The following is a 17,480-nucleotide window of genomic DNA, read 5'->3' as shown; positions in this document are numbered from 1 at the left end:
TAAACACACGGACACAGAGACACACCCACATATACACAGGCAGACACACAGACAGACACACACATACACACAGATAAACACACGGACACAGAGACACACACACATTTACACAGCCAGACACACAGACAGACACACACAGACAGACACACACACGTACACACACACAGACACACACACACAGACACACACACACACAGACACACACACACATGGACACAGAGACACACACACATATACACAGAGACACACACATATATGCAGACAGACACAGACACACACACACACAGACATACACACACACATGCATATATGTACATATTTGCACATCCACACACACGCAGGCATACACATGTATGCACACATATGTATACATGCACACACAGAACTACACCTGCATATGCTCACATTTTTCTCTTTCTCTCTCTCCCTCCCCATCAGTGATGATGCAATACATATCTTCCTCCAAGCATCTTCTCAAAGCTCCAATGTTCAATCACCAGCTTCAGGTGCTCTGGTACATCAACAATAATTTTTTACAGCCCATGTGGCTGGGGTCATGGTGTAGTAGGAAGGGCTTCAGATTTCTAGATCACTGGGCTCTGTTCCAGGGAAGGTAGGATCTGTACTGACTGGGACGAATTGGATCTGAACTGGAAGGGGAGTAATATTCTTGTGGGTAGTTCTTGCCCTGATGGGGTTAAACTAGATTTGCAGGGGGTGGGGAACCAGAATGTTAGAGCAGTTAGTGAGAAGGAGGAGGATAAAGGTCACATGAGGACTGCATGTACAGACAGAAATCAAAGGTTTGTACGTGATAGAAATGTTCTCAGGTGTATGTATTTTAATGTGAGGAGTATTGTTAGAAAGGTTGACGAGCTCAGGGCATGGATTGACACGTGGGATTACGACATTGTTGCTATTAGTGAGACTTGGTTGCAGGAGGGGCAGGAGGTCTGGCATCTTAATGTTCCAGGGTTCCGTTGCTTCAGACATGAGGGGGAGTGATGAAAGGGGGAGGAATGGCATTTCTACTCAGGAAAAATATCTCAGCTGTGCGAAGTCAGGACAGTCAGGAGGGTTTGCTTACAGGGGCCATATGGGTGGCATTGAGGAACGAGAAAGGTGTGACCACACGTATTGGGTTGTATTATAGATCGCCCAATAGTCAGAGTTAATTGGAGGAGAAAATCTGCAGAGACAACAGACCGATGTAAGAAGCAGAAAGTTGTGATAGTGGGAGATTTTAATTTTCCACATATTGACTGGGACTCCCATACTGTAAAAAGGGCTGGATGGCTTGGAGTTTGTGAAATGTGTTCAGGAGGGTTTTTTAAATCAACATCAGATTTCCGATTCAGATTTATTGTCAGAGTACATTCATGACATCACATGTAACCCTGAAATTCCATTTTCCTGCAAGCATGAGAGAATCACCACGCATCGAGTCCACGCTGCTGAAGATCCAGCTGCGCTGGATGGGTCACGTCTCCAGAATGGAGGACCATCGCCTTCCCAAGATCGTGTTATATGGCGAGCTCTCCACTGGCCACCGTGACAGAGGTGCACCAAAGAAAAGGTACAAGGACTGCCTAAAGAAATCTCTTGGTGCCTGCCACATTGACCACCGCCAGTGGGCTGATATCGCCTCAAACCGTGCATCTTGGCGCCTCACAGTTTGGCGGGCAGCAACCTCCTTTGAAGAAGACCGCAGAGCCTACCTCACTGACAAAAGGCAAAGGAGGAAAAACCCAACACCCATCCCCAACCAACCAATTTTCCCCTGCAACCGCTGCAATCGTGTCTGCCTGTCCCGCATCGGACTTGTCAGCCACAAACGAGTCTGCAGCTGACGTGGACTTTTTACCCCCTCCATAAATCTTCGTCCGCGAAGCCAAGCCAAAGAAAGAATATAAACTGTACACAGCGTGAACATGCAAATAAGTAAAAGAACTGTAAACAGATAATGAATGTAAACAAGCTGATTGGGCAATGCAGAGAAAGCAAAGAAAATCAATAAAGTGGACAAATAAGAGTCTTGAAATGAGTTTCTGATTGACTTTGTCGTTGAGGAATCTGACGGTAGAGGATTAGCAGCCGTTCCTGAACCTGATGGTGTGAGTCTGTGGCATCTATATCTCTTTCCTGATGACAGCAGTGAGAACAGAGTGTGTGCTGGGTTCTGCGGATCTTTAATGATTTCTGCCACCACTGAAATATATAGAGGTACCAATGAGGGAGGATACTGTATTTGATCTCCTATTAAGGAACAAGACACATCAGGTGACAGATACAGGTGTGGGCGAACATTTTGGATCCAGTGACCATGATGTCATTCGCTTCAAGTTAAATATGGAAAATGATAAGTCTGGTCCTCATGTTGAGATTCTAAATTGGAGGAAGGCAAATTTTGTGGAAATGAGAAAGGATCTAGCAATTGTGGTTTGGAAAATATTGTTTTATGGCAAGGGTGTGTTAAGTACGTCGATGGCCTACAAGGGCAGAGTTTACATGACCTGTTAGGTTTAAAGGCAAAGTTAACAGGCATAGAGAATCCTGGTTTTCAAGGGATATTGGCGATCTGGTTAAGACGAAGAGGGAGATGTACAGCAATTACAGAGAGCTATTGAAGAATACAGAAAATGCAAGAAAATACTCAAGAAGGAAATCAGCAAGGCAAAAAGAAGACATGAGGTTGCTTTGGGTTTCTACAAGTATATTTAGATTAAAAAGATAGTAAGAGACAAAATTAGTTCCCTAGAGCATTAAAGTGGTCAACTATGTGTGGAGTAATGGAGCAACAAGTAATGGGAGAGATCTTAAACACTTTTTTTGCATCATTATTCACTCATGAAACTGGCATGGTGTATAAGGAAGTGAAATAAACAGAAGAGTAATGGAACTGATAGAGATTATGGAGGAGGAGGTGCTTACTGCCTTACAGTCAATAAAGGTAGATTAATCCCCTGAGCCGGATATGATATTATCTCAGACCTTGAGGGAGACTAGAGTAGAAATTACAGGGGTGCTGGCAGAAATATTTAAAAAGTCCTTAGCCACACGTGAGGTGCCAGAAGATTGGAGGGTAGCTCATGTTGTCCTGTTGTTCAAAAAGGCTCCAAAAATAAACCAGGTAATTATAGGCTGGTGAGCCTCATGTCAGTAGTGGGTAAATTATTGGAAGGAGTTCTGAGAGATAGACATGGGCTGATTAAGGACAGCTAGCATAGCTTTGTGCGTGGTATGTCGAGTTTAACAAATCTTGTAGAGTTTTTCAAGGAGGTTACCAAGAAGGAAGATGAAGGAAAGGGTGTCCATGTTGTCGACATGGGGTTTACTGAAGCTGTTGACAAGATCCTACATGGGAGATTAGAACAGAAGGTTAAAACATTAGATACCCATAGAGAGTTTGTAAACTGGATTTGAGGCTTTCTGGAAGAAAACAGACAGTGGTAGTGGATAGATGCTTCTCAGATTGGATGACTAGTGGTGTACCTCAGGGATCCATGTTGGGAGCAGTGTTGTTTGTTGTATATATTGGTGAGCTGGATGATAATGTGGTAAAGTGGTGGGATTGTGGTGCGAGCTGTCATCTGACGTGGTGAATGCGGGCTCGATCTTGACTTTTCAGAATAGATTGGATAGGTACATGGAGGGGAGAGGTCTGGAGTGGGAGCAGATCTGTGGAACTAGCAGTATAGTTATAGGCACAGACTAGAAGGGCTGAACGGCCTGTTTGCTGTGCTGTAGCATTCTATGGTCTCTATGATGGTCAGAGGAAAGCCAAAATGGCGGCTGTGTTTATCTGCTACTGATCACTTTTCAGTGTGACCCACACATGGACGTGTATGTGAAAGCCAGCTTGAAACCGGGGAATGTTGGATGTACTCTGGTGATGAGTCTTTTAACTGAAATGCAAACTCTGCATCTCTCCCCATGAAAGCAGCATAACGTATCCAGTATTTCTTGTACTTTCTGTTCTTATTTAAGATTTTGTTATGATCCCATACACTCAAATAATGGGATTAAATTTGTAGTGATATCCTTTTTATCCCCCTCGCCCTGCAGAATTCTCCTCTGTATGTTGCTGTTAGAACTGATGAATTGTACTGCACGACATCGCTCCCTGCAATCCAAAGATTCTTTTTAACTTTCTCTTTTCTTCTTTACTTTTTAATACCTATAATAATGTTTAACTTTCTCAGTTTTGTTTGGGGAGGGAAGTTTTTAGGGCAGGGTGAAAACCATCATCAGTTTGTTCATTTTTGATATCTGTATGATTATAATCGTAGTTACTACATGTCGGGAGTATTAAATAAAATGTTTTTTTTAAAAGATTTTGTAATGATACCAAAGCAGTTGACTAACCTGCTGAACCTGCACAAATTGCAAGCACAAAGCTTCATGTACCAATATATTTGTAACTCAACCTGGGAGAGAGCAGAGAGGAAGGCGGGAGGGGAGAAAACAGAATTAAAACAAGGGAGACTGAAGTCCACAGAAACCCACTGGCAAAGCGTTCATATCCAGAGGACAAGAAAAACAAAGTTACAAATAGGCTGTCCAATCAGCGGGTGAGACAGACTGGTGGGGGGGGGGGGGGGGGGAGGGGAGGAGTGACACTAGGTCCAAAAATGTTTTGTTTAGCAGGTGAGACAGACCGGGGTGGGGGGGGAGTGGGGAGGGGGTTTGACACTCGGTCCCAAAAATGTATTGTTTATACAGATACCGATATATTCACATTATCATTATAAAAACAGTAGGTATTGATTTGTGAAAACTTTAAATACAGTATTTGTGAGACAACAAAAGAGGAAATGTCTTTTAAAAATTCTTCCTTTACAAATATCTGAAGGCTTATCTCAAAGCTCGAATGCATCTCATATATATTTATCCAAACATTCCAGATGAACATAATAGCAGGTTGTGGGTAAGTGCCGGAGAGAAAACTCACTGGGCTGTCAGTGGAAGGCTGAAAATAATGCTGCAAATAAGCAGGGTGCTGAAATTGGTGCTTTAGAGCTCGAGTCCTGGGCTGTCATTGTGTCGCAATCGAGCTCAGAGATGCACTTCACAAAGGAGAACTTGCAGAATAGATGCTAGCTATTTCTTTCAGTGGGTTTTCATTTCCTGGCGGCTTGTGATCGATTTTATTTAATGTGATTCCCTTTCCCTTCAAGGTTTCTTTTATTTCTTTCCTCCAATTTCCACCCCTATTCACTTGGGTCTAATTCCATTAAGGCCAGTCATCCTCGCATGGGCATCCATTATTCATGAGTGAGTCTCGTCAGTGAAGGTGGCAAGCTCTGCAGCTGTGCAGCGCCCCACTGCCATCGGAGTAACCTCAGCAAGCAGATGGGCTGAGCTGGTTGAGTTTGATGGATGAGGGGAGTTTCGCCCAACCACGCAAAACCTGCAGTTGCTGGAATCCTGAAGGAGCGAAGAAAAGAGTGAAGGCCTGAATGGGTCAGGCAGCAACCATGGATGCAAATAGTCAGTCGGCATTTTGGGTCGGAGCCCAGTGTGGAGAGGGGTGGCTGGGGGTGGTCTAAGAGGTGATGAGAACTCAACAGAAGATGGGGGAGAGATGCACAGATAGGGAGAGGGAGAGGCCAATGGGGAGGGCGGTAAGAGACAGGTTATAGAGAAAATTGAGTAGTGGTATCAGATAGAGATGGGGATGACCTAAAATTGGAACATTCAAAATTTGTGCCATTAAGTTTAAATTCATGCTGCCAGGCTTAAAATTTAAGGGATGGCATTAATCAGAGTATCAAATTCAATGACAGAACAATGGCCTGATATCTTGAATGGGTCTCTAATGCTGTTTGATTCCCAGTCAGCTGGGCAGGCTTGCATGATCCCAGGAATCTTGCACTGCCACAGTTGCCATCTTTTGGATGAAAATGGTCTGGTTTGACAAAGGTAAATTATCTCCTAGAAAGGCAAGCAGAGAATGCGGCTGGTGATAGAAATTATGGTTCAATGAGAAAATTATTAGTTTGTTTAGTGAGTAGCCTCACCGGTCACCCTCTCTTCTATCTCCCCTCCCCACTTTCTGTTCAACAGGAGATGCACGAGTTTGAAACCATGAACCTCCAGATTCAAGAACAGGTTCTTTCCTTCTTTTATCAGGAATAGATCTCTCGTGGGCTTTTAGAAAAAAAAGAAAATAGGTGTAGGAGTCGGCCATTTGGCCCTTCAGGCCTACACCGCCATTCATTTTGATCATGGCTGATCATCCATTCAGTACCCTATTCCAGCTCTCTCTGCATACCCCCTGATCCCCCTAGTCACAAGTACTAAATCTAACTCTCTCTTAAATATAGCTATGGAACCGGCCTCAATCACTTCCTGTGGCAGACAATTCCATAAATTCACCACCCTCTGAGTGAAAAACTTCTTCCTCATCTCACTCCTAAAGGACTTCCCCTTTATCCTTAAACTGTGACCCCTGGTTCTAGACTTGTTCAACATTGGGAACAATCTTCCTGCATCTAGACTGTCAAATCCCTTAAGAATTTTGAACGTTTCTATTAAACCTCCTTTTAATCGTCTAAACTCCAGCGAGTACAAGCCCAGTCGTTCTAGCCTTTCTTCATATGCAAGTCCCACCATCCCTGGTATCAATCTGGTAAACCTTTTCTGCACTCTCTCCATGGCAATGATGTCCTTCCTCAGATAAGGAGACCAAAACTGAACTCAATACTCCAGGTGAGGTCTCACCAAGGCCCTATACGACTGCATCAATACCTCTCTGCTCCTGCACTCGAATCCTCTTGATATGAACGCTAACATACCATTCGCCTTTTTTACTGCTTGCTGCACCTGCCTGCCCACTTTTAATGACTGATGCACAGTGACACCCAGGTCTCTTTGCATCTCCCCTTTTCCTAATTGGATGCCATTAAGATAGTACTCAGCCTCCCATTCTTTCCTCCAAAGTGGATAACCACACACTTATCCACATTATATTGCATCTGCCATGCATTTGCCCACTCACCCAACCTGTCCAAGTCACCCTGCACACTCTTAACAGCCTCTACACAGCTTACAATCCCACCCAGCTTCATGTCGTCTGCAAACTTGGACATGCTGTTTTCTATTTCCTCATCTAAATCATTAATATATATCGTAAATAACTGGGGTCCGAGCACTGAGCCTTGTGGTACCCCACTAGTAACTGACTGCCATTCCGAAAAGTACCCGTTTATTCCTACTCTTTGCTTCCTATCTGTCAACCAATTCTCTATCCACCTCAATACCATATCCCCTATACCGTGTGGCTTAAGTTTGTATAGTAATCTCCTGTGTGGGACCTTATCAAAAGCCTTCTGAAAATCCAGGTAAACCACATCTACTGGTTCTCCCCTATCCACTCTACTAGTTACATCCTGAAAAAATTCAGTAAGATTAGTCAGACACGATTTTCCCTTCATAAAACCATGCTGGGTCTGACCAATGAATTCACCACTTTTCAGATGTGCCGCAATCACATCTTTAATAACTGACTCTAACATTTTCCCCACTACCAATGTCAAGCTAACCGGTCTATAATTCCCTGATTTCTCTTTCCCTCCCTTTTTAAAAAGTGGAGTTACGTTAGCCACCCTCCAGTCCTCAGGAATTACTCCAGAATCTAAAGAGTTTTGAAAAATGATCAACAATGCATCCACTATTTCATGGGCTACTTCCTTTAGCACTCTGGGATGCAGACCATCTGGCTCTGGGGACTTGTCTGCCTTTAATCCCTTCAATTTCTCCAACACAACCTCATAACTTATACTTATTTTCCCCAGTCCTTCCATCATATTAGCCCCATGGTCCCCTATTATTTCCTAAAGATTATTCATATTCTCCCTAGTGAGGACCAAACTAAAGTAGTTATTTAATTGGTCTGCCCTATGACCAATTCACCTGTTTCTGACTGCAAGGGACCCACATTTGTCTTTACTAGTCTCGTTCTCTTTACATATCTATAAAAACTTTTGCAGTCATTTTTTATGTTCCCTGCCAACTTTCTCTCATAATCTCTTTTGCCTTTCCTGATTAATCTCTTTGTCTTCCTCTGCAGAACTCTGAATTTCTCCCAATCCTCTGGTTTTCTGTCTTTCCTGGCTAGTCTATACGTTTCCTCTTTAGACTTGATACTCTCCCTGATTTCCCTTGTTATCCAAGGAGGTACTACCCTCCTTGAGTTATTCTTTTTCCAAACCGGGATGAACAAACGCTGTATTTCATCCAGGTGATCCTTAAATGCTTGCCATTGCCTTTCTAAAGTTAATCCTTTAAGTAACATTTGCCAATTTAACTTAATCAATTTGCATCTCATACCCTCAAAGTCACCCTTCTTTAAGTTCAGAACTTGAGTTACAGAATTAACCCTGTCACTTTCCATCCTAATGTAAAATTCCACCATATTGTGGTCACTCTTGCCCAAAGGGCTTCGCACAACAAGATTGTTAACTAACCCTTCCTCATTACTCAGAACCCAGTCTAGAATGGCCTATTCCCTCGTTGGTTCTTCAACATACTGGGTTAGAAAATTATCCCGTATATCTTCTAAGAAATCGTCCTCATCAGTACCCTTACCAATTTGATTCATCCAGTCTATATGAAGATTAAAGTCACCCATTATAACTGCCTTGCCTTTGTTGCACGCATTTCCAATTTCCTGTTTAATGCCATCCCCAACCTCTCTACTACTGTTAGGTGGTCTATATACAACTCCCACTAACATCTTCTGCCCTCTTGCATTTTGCAGCTCTACCCACATTGATTCCACATCATTCAAGCTAACATCCTTCCTTTCTATTGCTTTTAACTCTTCTCTAACCAACAATCCTACCCAACCTCCTTTTCCTTTCTGTCTGTCCCTCCTGAATATTGAAAATCCATGAATGTTAAGCTCCCGGCCTTGGTTCCCTTGTACCTTTCACTACAGCCTGCACTTAACTTATTGTAACACCCATCCCTCCCTACACTGTTGCCTTATTTATTCTTTTGTTTGTTTAAACATAACTTTTGCACTACCTGGTGTATGAGTTAAAACACCATGCTGGTCAAACAGTAAACTTTATAGAACAAAGATATCGCAACATAATCAATGTTTCAGGCTTGAGCACTTCATCAAGGTATATACAAAATGTGGGCAGGCGCTTAAGCAAAATGGTTTCTCCACCATTGTGTTTTTACTTCAACCACCATATTTGCAGACTCCTGTGTTTTACTTCTCTCTGAGTTGACTTGTCTGGACAGCACATAAAATGCAAAATTTTACTGCATCTCAGTAGGCATGACAATAAACAACTCAATGCAGGGAGAGGTAAAGCAACTCAGAGGGTGGCAAATGGCAGCCAAGGGGTCAGGTGGAAGAAGGTGAGGCACACAGGGGGAGTAGTGATTGGAGTCAAAGCCTGCCAGAGCTGGGATCTGATCATGAGAGGCGAAAATGCTGGAATGCCATGGAGAAGATAGTCAGCCATCTCTTTAGTAACACCTTTGCAGTTTCCAGCATTGGCAGGCTTGGTCTTCCACTTCACGCAACATGAAGGTAAACAAGAAATGTGCAGATGCTGGGGTTCAGTACATAAACATGCTGGAGAAACTCAGCAGGTCATGAGGGTAAAAGGCAGTGAAAGTTTCAGGCCAGAGCCTTTCTTCAGGTGTGCTGAAAAACAGCCCCTTTCCCTTCTACCCTCCTCCCCCCCCCACACCTGTATCCACCTATGACTGCTGGTTGGCTCATCCCCCTTTCCCTCTGCCTGATTTTCTGCATACCTGAAGAAGAACAGGCTCGAAACACCAACTACCTTTTATTCTCCATGGATGCTGCATGACCTGCTGAGTTTTTCAGCCACTTTTAGGCACTCCATCCTGTATGACTCGTCTTCCTCCTCCTCACCCACTTTTCCTCTGTCCATCGTGCTTCACCTCTCCCTGCTCCACTGATTACACATGAGCCCATGTCCTGCCTCTGCCACCTAATCCTTTTTGTATTAGCTCCCTTTGTTTGCATTGCCCGTCAGGACAAAGGGCTCTGCCCTAAAATGCCAACCAGACTCTTTCTCCCACTGATGTGGCTCGACCTGCTGAGTTTTTCCAGCAGATTGCATTTAGTTTTGGATTCTCGTATTTGGAACCTCCCGTGTGTCTCCAGCGGACTGGGCAGCCCCATTCTTTGCAACCCCAGGGACAGGTCGAACTTCAGCATGTCGTGGTGCTTGGTGCCCATGGAGTTCGGTTCCAAGCTCATCTTAATGCAGCCACACACAAAGGTGGTCATCAGAATCAGGGTGAAGTTGGGGACGCTTTGTCCCATTGTCCCGGAACTATTACATGACAACTCATTGGTCCCATTCTGTCTTTGATTCCCCTTTGAACCAGAAGATGATGGTTTGGGCAACTGCCAGGATGGCGTGTGGGAGATAGACCACACCAACGCCAGGTACAGCAACACTGAGAACACCTTGCACCTGATAACCAAATATTGAGAGGGCACGCTGGTCCCACAGTCTCAGTTTGTGTGGAACCGTGCCTTTCTATTCTAGCTAACTTAAAAAAAAGTTAACAACAGAGCACAGTAGAAGGCCCTTCCTACCCATGAAGCCGACGCCACCCAGTGAAACCCTATAAACCTTACAACCCCATACATTTTGCTTCATGCCTCAAACCCTCCCAGGCATCTTCAGCTATTCTGTCAAAGGGGTCTTTCCAGAAGCACAATGACCCGGAAGCTCTGTGTCTCCCTTGTGCCATAATTAAGTTGAGAAGTTCGCTCAGGAAGTGTCAGGTTCCTTGAAAGACTCCACCGGGACAATATTTTCACAATTGCAGCAGCTTCTGACTTCCTGACAGCATTTTTTTTAGATGTTTATAATTCATCTCTTCCTCCTTCCCTGAAACACATGGCATGGCTCTTCCACAGTAACATCAGCATAATTGGTTCAAATCATAATTCAACCGAATGTCAGAAGAGTCAATTTAATATTTAAATTTGCTTGTGAAATATCCTTCCAGTGAGCATCAATAGGACAAGATGATTGAGTGTGTGGAGGCAGGCGAGCAACACATCTCATTCCTTTCAACACTAAATATAAACCTCAATCACTTGTGACAAGACTTCGCTGATCCAGCAAGACTTCGCTGATCATGCTTTAGAGCCTACATTTATGGAAAATTCGTGAAAGGACCGCCTTTCACAACTCCAGGATGCATCAAAATGTTTTCAACCAGTGGTGTAGTTTTGAGGTGTCGTATGTACAAAATACACCAGTCATGTTGAGCAAGTGGGGTGGCTGGCAAACCTCAGGAAACCTCTTGAAATGCAAATGAGTGGCCCCTTGGCAAGAACCCAAGCTGCCAGGTGCAGTTCAGTTTAACAACCACTTCAAGGTCTTTCCTTCGGCTGGCCATCTAGTACCAGGAGGTCACAGTTTCAAATAAGGCACAATAGGGTCTTGGTGAACTGGCATGCCTTCCTCGGTACAGGAGCAGGGAGGGACATCATTGTTACAACTGTTCAAGGTGTTGGTGAGCCCGCTTGGAATATTGGGCTCAATTTTCATCACCGACCTCTAGAGAGGGTGTCACTTTAGTAGGAACGGGTGCAGAAAAGATTCATCTAGAAATGCCCAAATTCAACATCCTAATGTTGTAGACAATAAATGGTGATCTCAGTTCTCTCTGTTCAGATGCTGCCTGACCAGATTATTGTTTTTTCTGTGTTTATTTCACATGGGGTAGCCTGCTATATTTTACCATTCTGCAATATATCTTTGGCTTGGCTTCGCGGACGAAGATTTATGGAGGGGTAATGTCCATGTCAGCTGCAGGCTCGTTTGTGGCTGACAAGTCTGATGCGGGACAGGCAGACACGGTTGCAGCGGTTGCAAGGGAAAATTTGATTAATGCAGGTTAGGGGACTGAATTCGAAACTGTGAGAGAAAATCATACATAGCACAACCATTGAGACAAGGGAGAACCACTGCACACCCCTGATGTCAGTATCCGAAGATGACATGTGGGCTGCCTTCTGGAGAGTGAATCCAAAGAAAGCATCTGGTACCCGGCCGAGTACTGAAAACGTGCTGACCAACTGGCCAATGTATTCACGGATATATTCAACATTTCATTCTGCAGGGCGTGGTACCCACCTGTTTAAACAGTCCTCAATTGTACTGATGCCCAATAAGAGCATGGTAACCTTCCTAAATGACTACTGACCAGCAGCACTTACTTTAACAGTGATGAAGTGCTTTGAGAGGCTGGAGCTGAAGCAGATCAGTTCCTGTCTGAGAGGTGGCATGGATCCATTCCAATTTGTCTACTGCAGTGCCATCCTACGGGCTCTACTCAAAGCCCTGGAACACCTCAACAGCAAAAATGCATATATCGGGATGCTCTTTATTGACTACAGTTCAACATTCAACATCATCATCCCCTCAAAACTGATCAGCAAACACCAAGACCTGGGCATCAATGCCCACTGTGTAATTGGATCATAAAATTCCTCTCATCCAGATCCCTATCAGTGAGGATTGGTAAGAACATTTCAAAAAACATATCACCGCCTCTACTTCCTCAAAAGGTTCAATATGACATTGGAAAACTTGGCAAACCTCTAGTAGAAACTGTGCTGAAAGACTGCATTGTGGCCTGATATGGGGGCACCAATACCTCTGAGCAGAAAGCTCAACAAAGGTAATGGAGACAGCCCAGAACATCATAGGCAATACCTTCCCCACCATTGAGGAAATCTACATGGAACACTGCTGTCTGAGAGCATCAGGAATCAAGGATGCTGCCATCAGGAAAGAGGTATAAGTGTTACAAGACTCACACCACCAGGTTCGGGGACAGTTGTTACCATTCACCATCAGACTCCTCAACAACAAACTCAGAGACACATTTAAGGACACTTATTTTGCACATCATTACTGAGTAACTTTTTCTGCATTACACATTCAGGTTGCTTATATTTCTTTCTTTGTGTACATTTCCCTCTTTTGTCTACGCACTTTTCTCCTTAAGTTCAATTTACAGTCATCGATAAGTAGAAATTCTGCCTGGCACGCAGGTAAAAGAATCTCAGGGTTGTATGTCATGCCATGTGTGCCCTCTGACAATAAATGTGAACTCTGAACTTTGGATCCCACACCATGGACTCTGTGCAAACACTGGGGCAATAGCCAATTGATGATTGAGTCCTGTGCACAGCAAGCACAGCCTTGCCCTGAACTATAAATTAGAACTAATGAGAGAGAGAGAGCTACAAAATTAAAGTACCAGTGGATGGACAGTAATTCTGCTGTTGAGGACCAATGTCACCCTGAACTAATGTCTTTGATATGGTCTAAGGGGTCAGGAATACAGTATCTGGATCAATAGAATAGAAGAAAGAACATGAGGAGGAATCATACAGCTAGTTGCTCTCTTCATAAAGATCACAGTTGACCTTCTTGGAGACTTCTGATTTCTTATTCCGTCCCCTCTCTCCTTTGTGGACAATAATGTATCAGCCAGGAATGCATGTGACCAGAACATCTGGTGCTCTGGTTGGAATTTGCCAAAGATTCACAGCTCAATGAACAAAAATGTTTCTTCTCATTCCGTTTTATGATGAACCCTTCATCCTGAGGCCCGTTCTAATCCCTCAGACCGAGAAAAAGATTCTCTCTCCCTATCCTGGCAACCACATTATTCAGTGACCCCAACACAAAGCTCCAAACCTAAAACACTAAAAGAAAAGGCTGAACAATACTCATTCAGCATCACTGAGGGATGGAAACTAAGGAGAATCAAGAAGGACCCCGAGCACCCCACACGCAGCATCTTCCAGCTACTCTTGTCACAAAAAGATACCCAAGTATATTAGCCAGAACCACCCTGCTGAGGAACAGCCAGAACCACCTTGCTGAGGAACAACTTGTTCCCATGGATAGTGAGACAGCTGAATGACTGCTAAAACAACTCTTCGAGACTCCCGTATTTATTAAGATTCAGTGGTGTAGCTGGGGGGGATGTAGGGAAAGCAACCGCTTTCCCCTAAGCACATTTGTTCAAAAACAGGTGCCACTGAATTGTTCTGCCATCTGATTGAGCTAGTAGCCTGCTGAATGGGCAATGAGCTGGCGTGGATCACATGCCACACATGCATGAATCTCCACGAGCACAAGGTGCAAAAAGAATTTGAGATTTATATTCAAACAGTAAATTGGAGATGGAGACCCTGAGAGGTGAGACCCATGAGTAAAATGCTTGTTTTATTCAAAAACTGAATTGCAATCGTTCTCCGCAGTTCAGGTAGGCTGCAGGGAGGGTTCGGAGTTGGGTGTCAGGAGCTTTGGTCACCAGAAATCCTGACACTTGACTCCGAACCCTTTCCTTGGCCTACTGCACACCAGAGCTCCCAACACCTGACTCTGAACCCTCCCCTTGGCTCACAACGGACGACTCCGATCCTTACCCTGTATGTTCCCTTGGCCTAGGTAGAGGGGTGAGGATGTTTGTTATCTTTGTACCATGCCATTAGACTTCAGGCTCAAGGAACATCCCAAACACTTCTGCAGAACGATTGCTTTGTCCTGTATATTAGATCTTACAATGTAAGACACACAAGTATGTGGTCATTTTTTTTGTGGGAACTTGCTCTGCACCGATTGTCTACCATGTTTCCTCCATGAATGGTTGTTCAACAGCTCGAAGGAGTTGGGAGAGATGTAAAAGAAAAGCCATTCAATGTTTCTTTCATGGAAGGGCAGAGAAGGGGGAGAGAACAGTCTAGAGGAGGGGAAGGGAGGGAAGGAGAGAGGAGAGAGAGAGGGAGAAGTGGGAAGGAAGGAAATGGGATAGGAGGGAGAGAGGGGGAGGGGAGGGAGGGAGGGGTGGGGTTAGGAGGGAAGAGGGGGAGAGGAGGGAGGAAAGGGAAAAGGAGGGAGAGAAGGAGAGAGTAGTGGAGGGTGGTGGCGGGGAAGGGGAGGAGGGATTGGAGAGAGGAGGAGGGCATGGAGGCTTTCTGCTCTGTTGCAAAACCTGTGTGTTGGGGTGCCTTTTTTTTAATGTGCTCTTGCTCGCCCTAATGTCAAAACCTGGCTAAGGCACTGTTGAAAATACTTATTTTAATATAGGTACATATGGAGTGTGTCTATGTTTCATTTGTCTGCATGTGTGTTATGCCTTTACGTGTGTTTTTTTCATGGTCCTGCAATGTGAACTGGAGAACAGTATTTCGACGGGTCCTACTGGTACAATTGGATGACAAATGTATTTGAACTTGTAGAAAAGTCATTGACCCAAGCACTGACTCTGCTTTTCTATCTCCACAGATTCTGCTTGATTTGCTGAGTATTTCTCTTTTAACTTTTAGCCAATGTTATCGTTCATTTCCTGAAACTCCCGACTATAGAAGGCCCAAGCTATTCATTAATTTCTCATAGGATGATCTTCTAATCTCAGGAATGATTCAGGTGCAACATTGTTTACCCCTCAGGCAAGTCTATCCTTCCTTAAACAAGAAGAGAAAAGCACATGATGTATTTCTGGTATGGATTCCACAATGCTGTGCATTTCTACATCAGGACTTCTTTACACTTGGAAAGCATTTTCCAAAGACAAGTTGTCCCCTGACCTCCTGCAGGTCATGTTCATGTTCTGAATCTCTTTGAACATTTCTAAGCTTCCCATCTTTAAAACTTTATTGCCTTTCAATCCTTCCTATCAAAAGAGGTAACATTACTCGTCCTGACATTATTCTCTTTCGGCTAACTACTGACTTGACTTTGCCCCTGAATGCTTCCCTCACTCTATTCTCCCCCGTCAGGCTTACATCAACAACAATGTTCAGAATTACACATAGATTGCTCATCTGAGACATCGATATAAATTGTAAAAAGCTGAGGCCAGACTTCCCTTGCAGAAGATCTTTTCTCCTGGCTAGGCTCTCTCTGTAAACCAATCCACATTCCACATAACTGAAGTGCCCCCATTCCCTTGAGCATCAATAAAACCTTCAGAGCAATACATCCAATTGGTGATGTGCCTTGTGCAGCATCAGTATGTTCCTCAGCCTGGGAGTTGCAATAACAAATGTGACATGTGACCATGCCTTAAACTGCACAGTGTACCCATGGGACTGAGTCCTGACAAAAAAGGATTCCTGATATGAAACAGAGTTCATGTAAAAGAAAACAATTTTTGTGTAGTAGGGGAATTAAGGGTTTGGGGGAAAGACGGGGAGGTGGAGCTGATCAGCTCCTGTTCTGATGTCTGATACTTTATGAGCACCATAACTGGGACTGGATCACATACTTCATCAAGACAGCTTGGAACTCTAATGTGAACATGAGGTTGGATGATAACACTGTTCTCTAGATGTTTTATCATGTCCTTCAAGAAATTTTTGTCTAGCAACAATGCAGCATTTTTCCAGCATTTGCAATACGCAAAGCGCAGTAGAAACTCAGCCGGTCAGGATGCATGGGTCCGAAATGTTGATTACCCTTTACTTCCTATGGATGCTGAATGACTGGCTAAGTTTCTCCAGCACATCTGGACATGATCTTATATGACACACACCAGTATAACATTAATTTATTCATGCCAGGAATTGGACATCTCTGCACAGTTCATCCCTGCCTTTAACTTGCGTCGATTCTTCCCACTCTTCAAAGGAATGTTCAGATGCTATGGATGTAGAGTCGTAACGATCACATGGCAGATCTGCTTCCTTAAAGGAAATGAAAAGAACTAGCTCAAGTCCAGAGATGAAATTCCGAAATGGATTACCTAGCAGACTGGATATTAGAACCCAGGGATGCAGAATGAAAATCGTGTGTGAACTGCATCAAACCAGCAAATAGATCTGGATTACACACTTAGTGAATGAAACAGGTGGTACTTGGTTCAACAATGGACAGGTGTGACTGTTTTCTCATTCATGCCGCACATGGATATGGAAACTATATTGTCCCAATAGAGTAGCGGCTCTCAATTTTTTTTCCCACTCACTTTACCTTAAGTAATCCCTTACTAACCACAGAGCACCTATGCCGTAGGTGCTTTGTGGTTAGTAAGGGATCACTTAAGGTGGTATGGCTACAACACTGCATTAATGGCATGTTTCTCATATTTCTAGACTTTTGAAGGACAAGAGAATAAATTCCAATCAAGGCTTATGTAGTTGGTTCAGCACACAGTGGTGGCATGGTTAGCACAGTGGTTAACAAGGTTAGTACAGTGGTTAATACGGTTAGCATAGCAGTTAATGCAATGCCAGTAACCCAGGTTCATATCCGGCTCTGTCTGCAAGGAGTTTTGTATGTTCTCCCCGTGTCTGTGTGGGTTTCCTCTGGGTGCTCTGGATCCAAAAGTGTACGGGATTTATAGTTTTTTTTTGGTTGATTGGCCGGAATTATGCTATTTGTCTAAATTTTAAAATTAAAAAAAAACTTAAAAGTTTTGTTGCAAGTGATTAGAATTTATTG

At 43.8% G+C, this 17,480-nt stretch overlaps 1 long non-coding RNA gene across 1 annotated transcript in view; it reads left to right on the top strand.

Moving 5' to 3' along the window:
- The first annotated feature begins 2,072 nt into the window (after positions 1-2,072).
- Positions 2,073-17,480, top strand: part of LOC138740999 (uncharacterized) — a 39,584-nt gene continuing 24,176 nt past the window's right edge. Inside the window, exons 1-2 of the long non-coding RNA XR_011343259.1 lie at positions 2,073-2,223; positions 15,324-15,487. This is a non-coding gene — a long non-coding RNA (uncharacterized lncRNA). The remainder of the gene's footprint in view (positions 2,224-15,323; positions 15,488-17,480) is intronic.

The sequence above is a fragment of the Narcine bancroftii genome, chromosome 8, assembly GCF_036971445.1.
Source record: "Narcine bancroftii isolate sNarBan1 chromosome 8, sNarBan1.hap1, whole genome shotgun sequence".
Classification (NCBI taxonomy): Eukaryota; Metazoa; Chordata; class Chondrichthyes; order Torpediniformes; family Narcinidae; genus Narcine; species Narcine bancroftii.
Note: the sequence above shows the minus strand (reverse complement) of the source record. Positions and strands in the feature narration are given on the sequence as shown.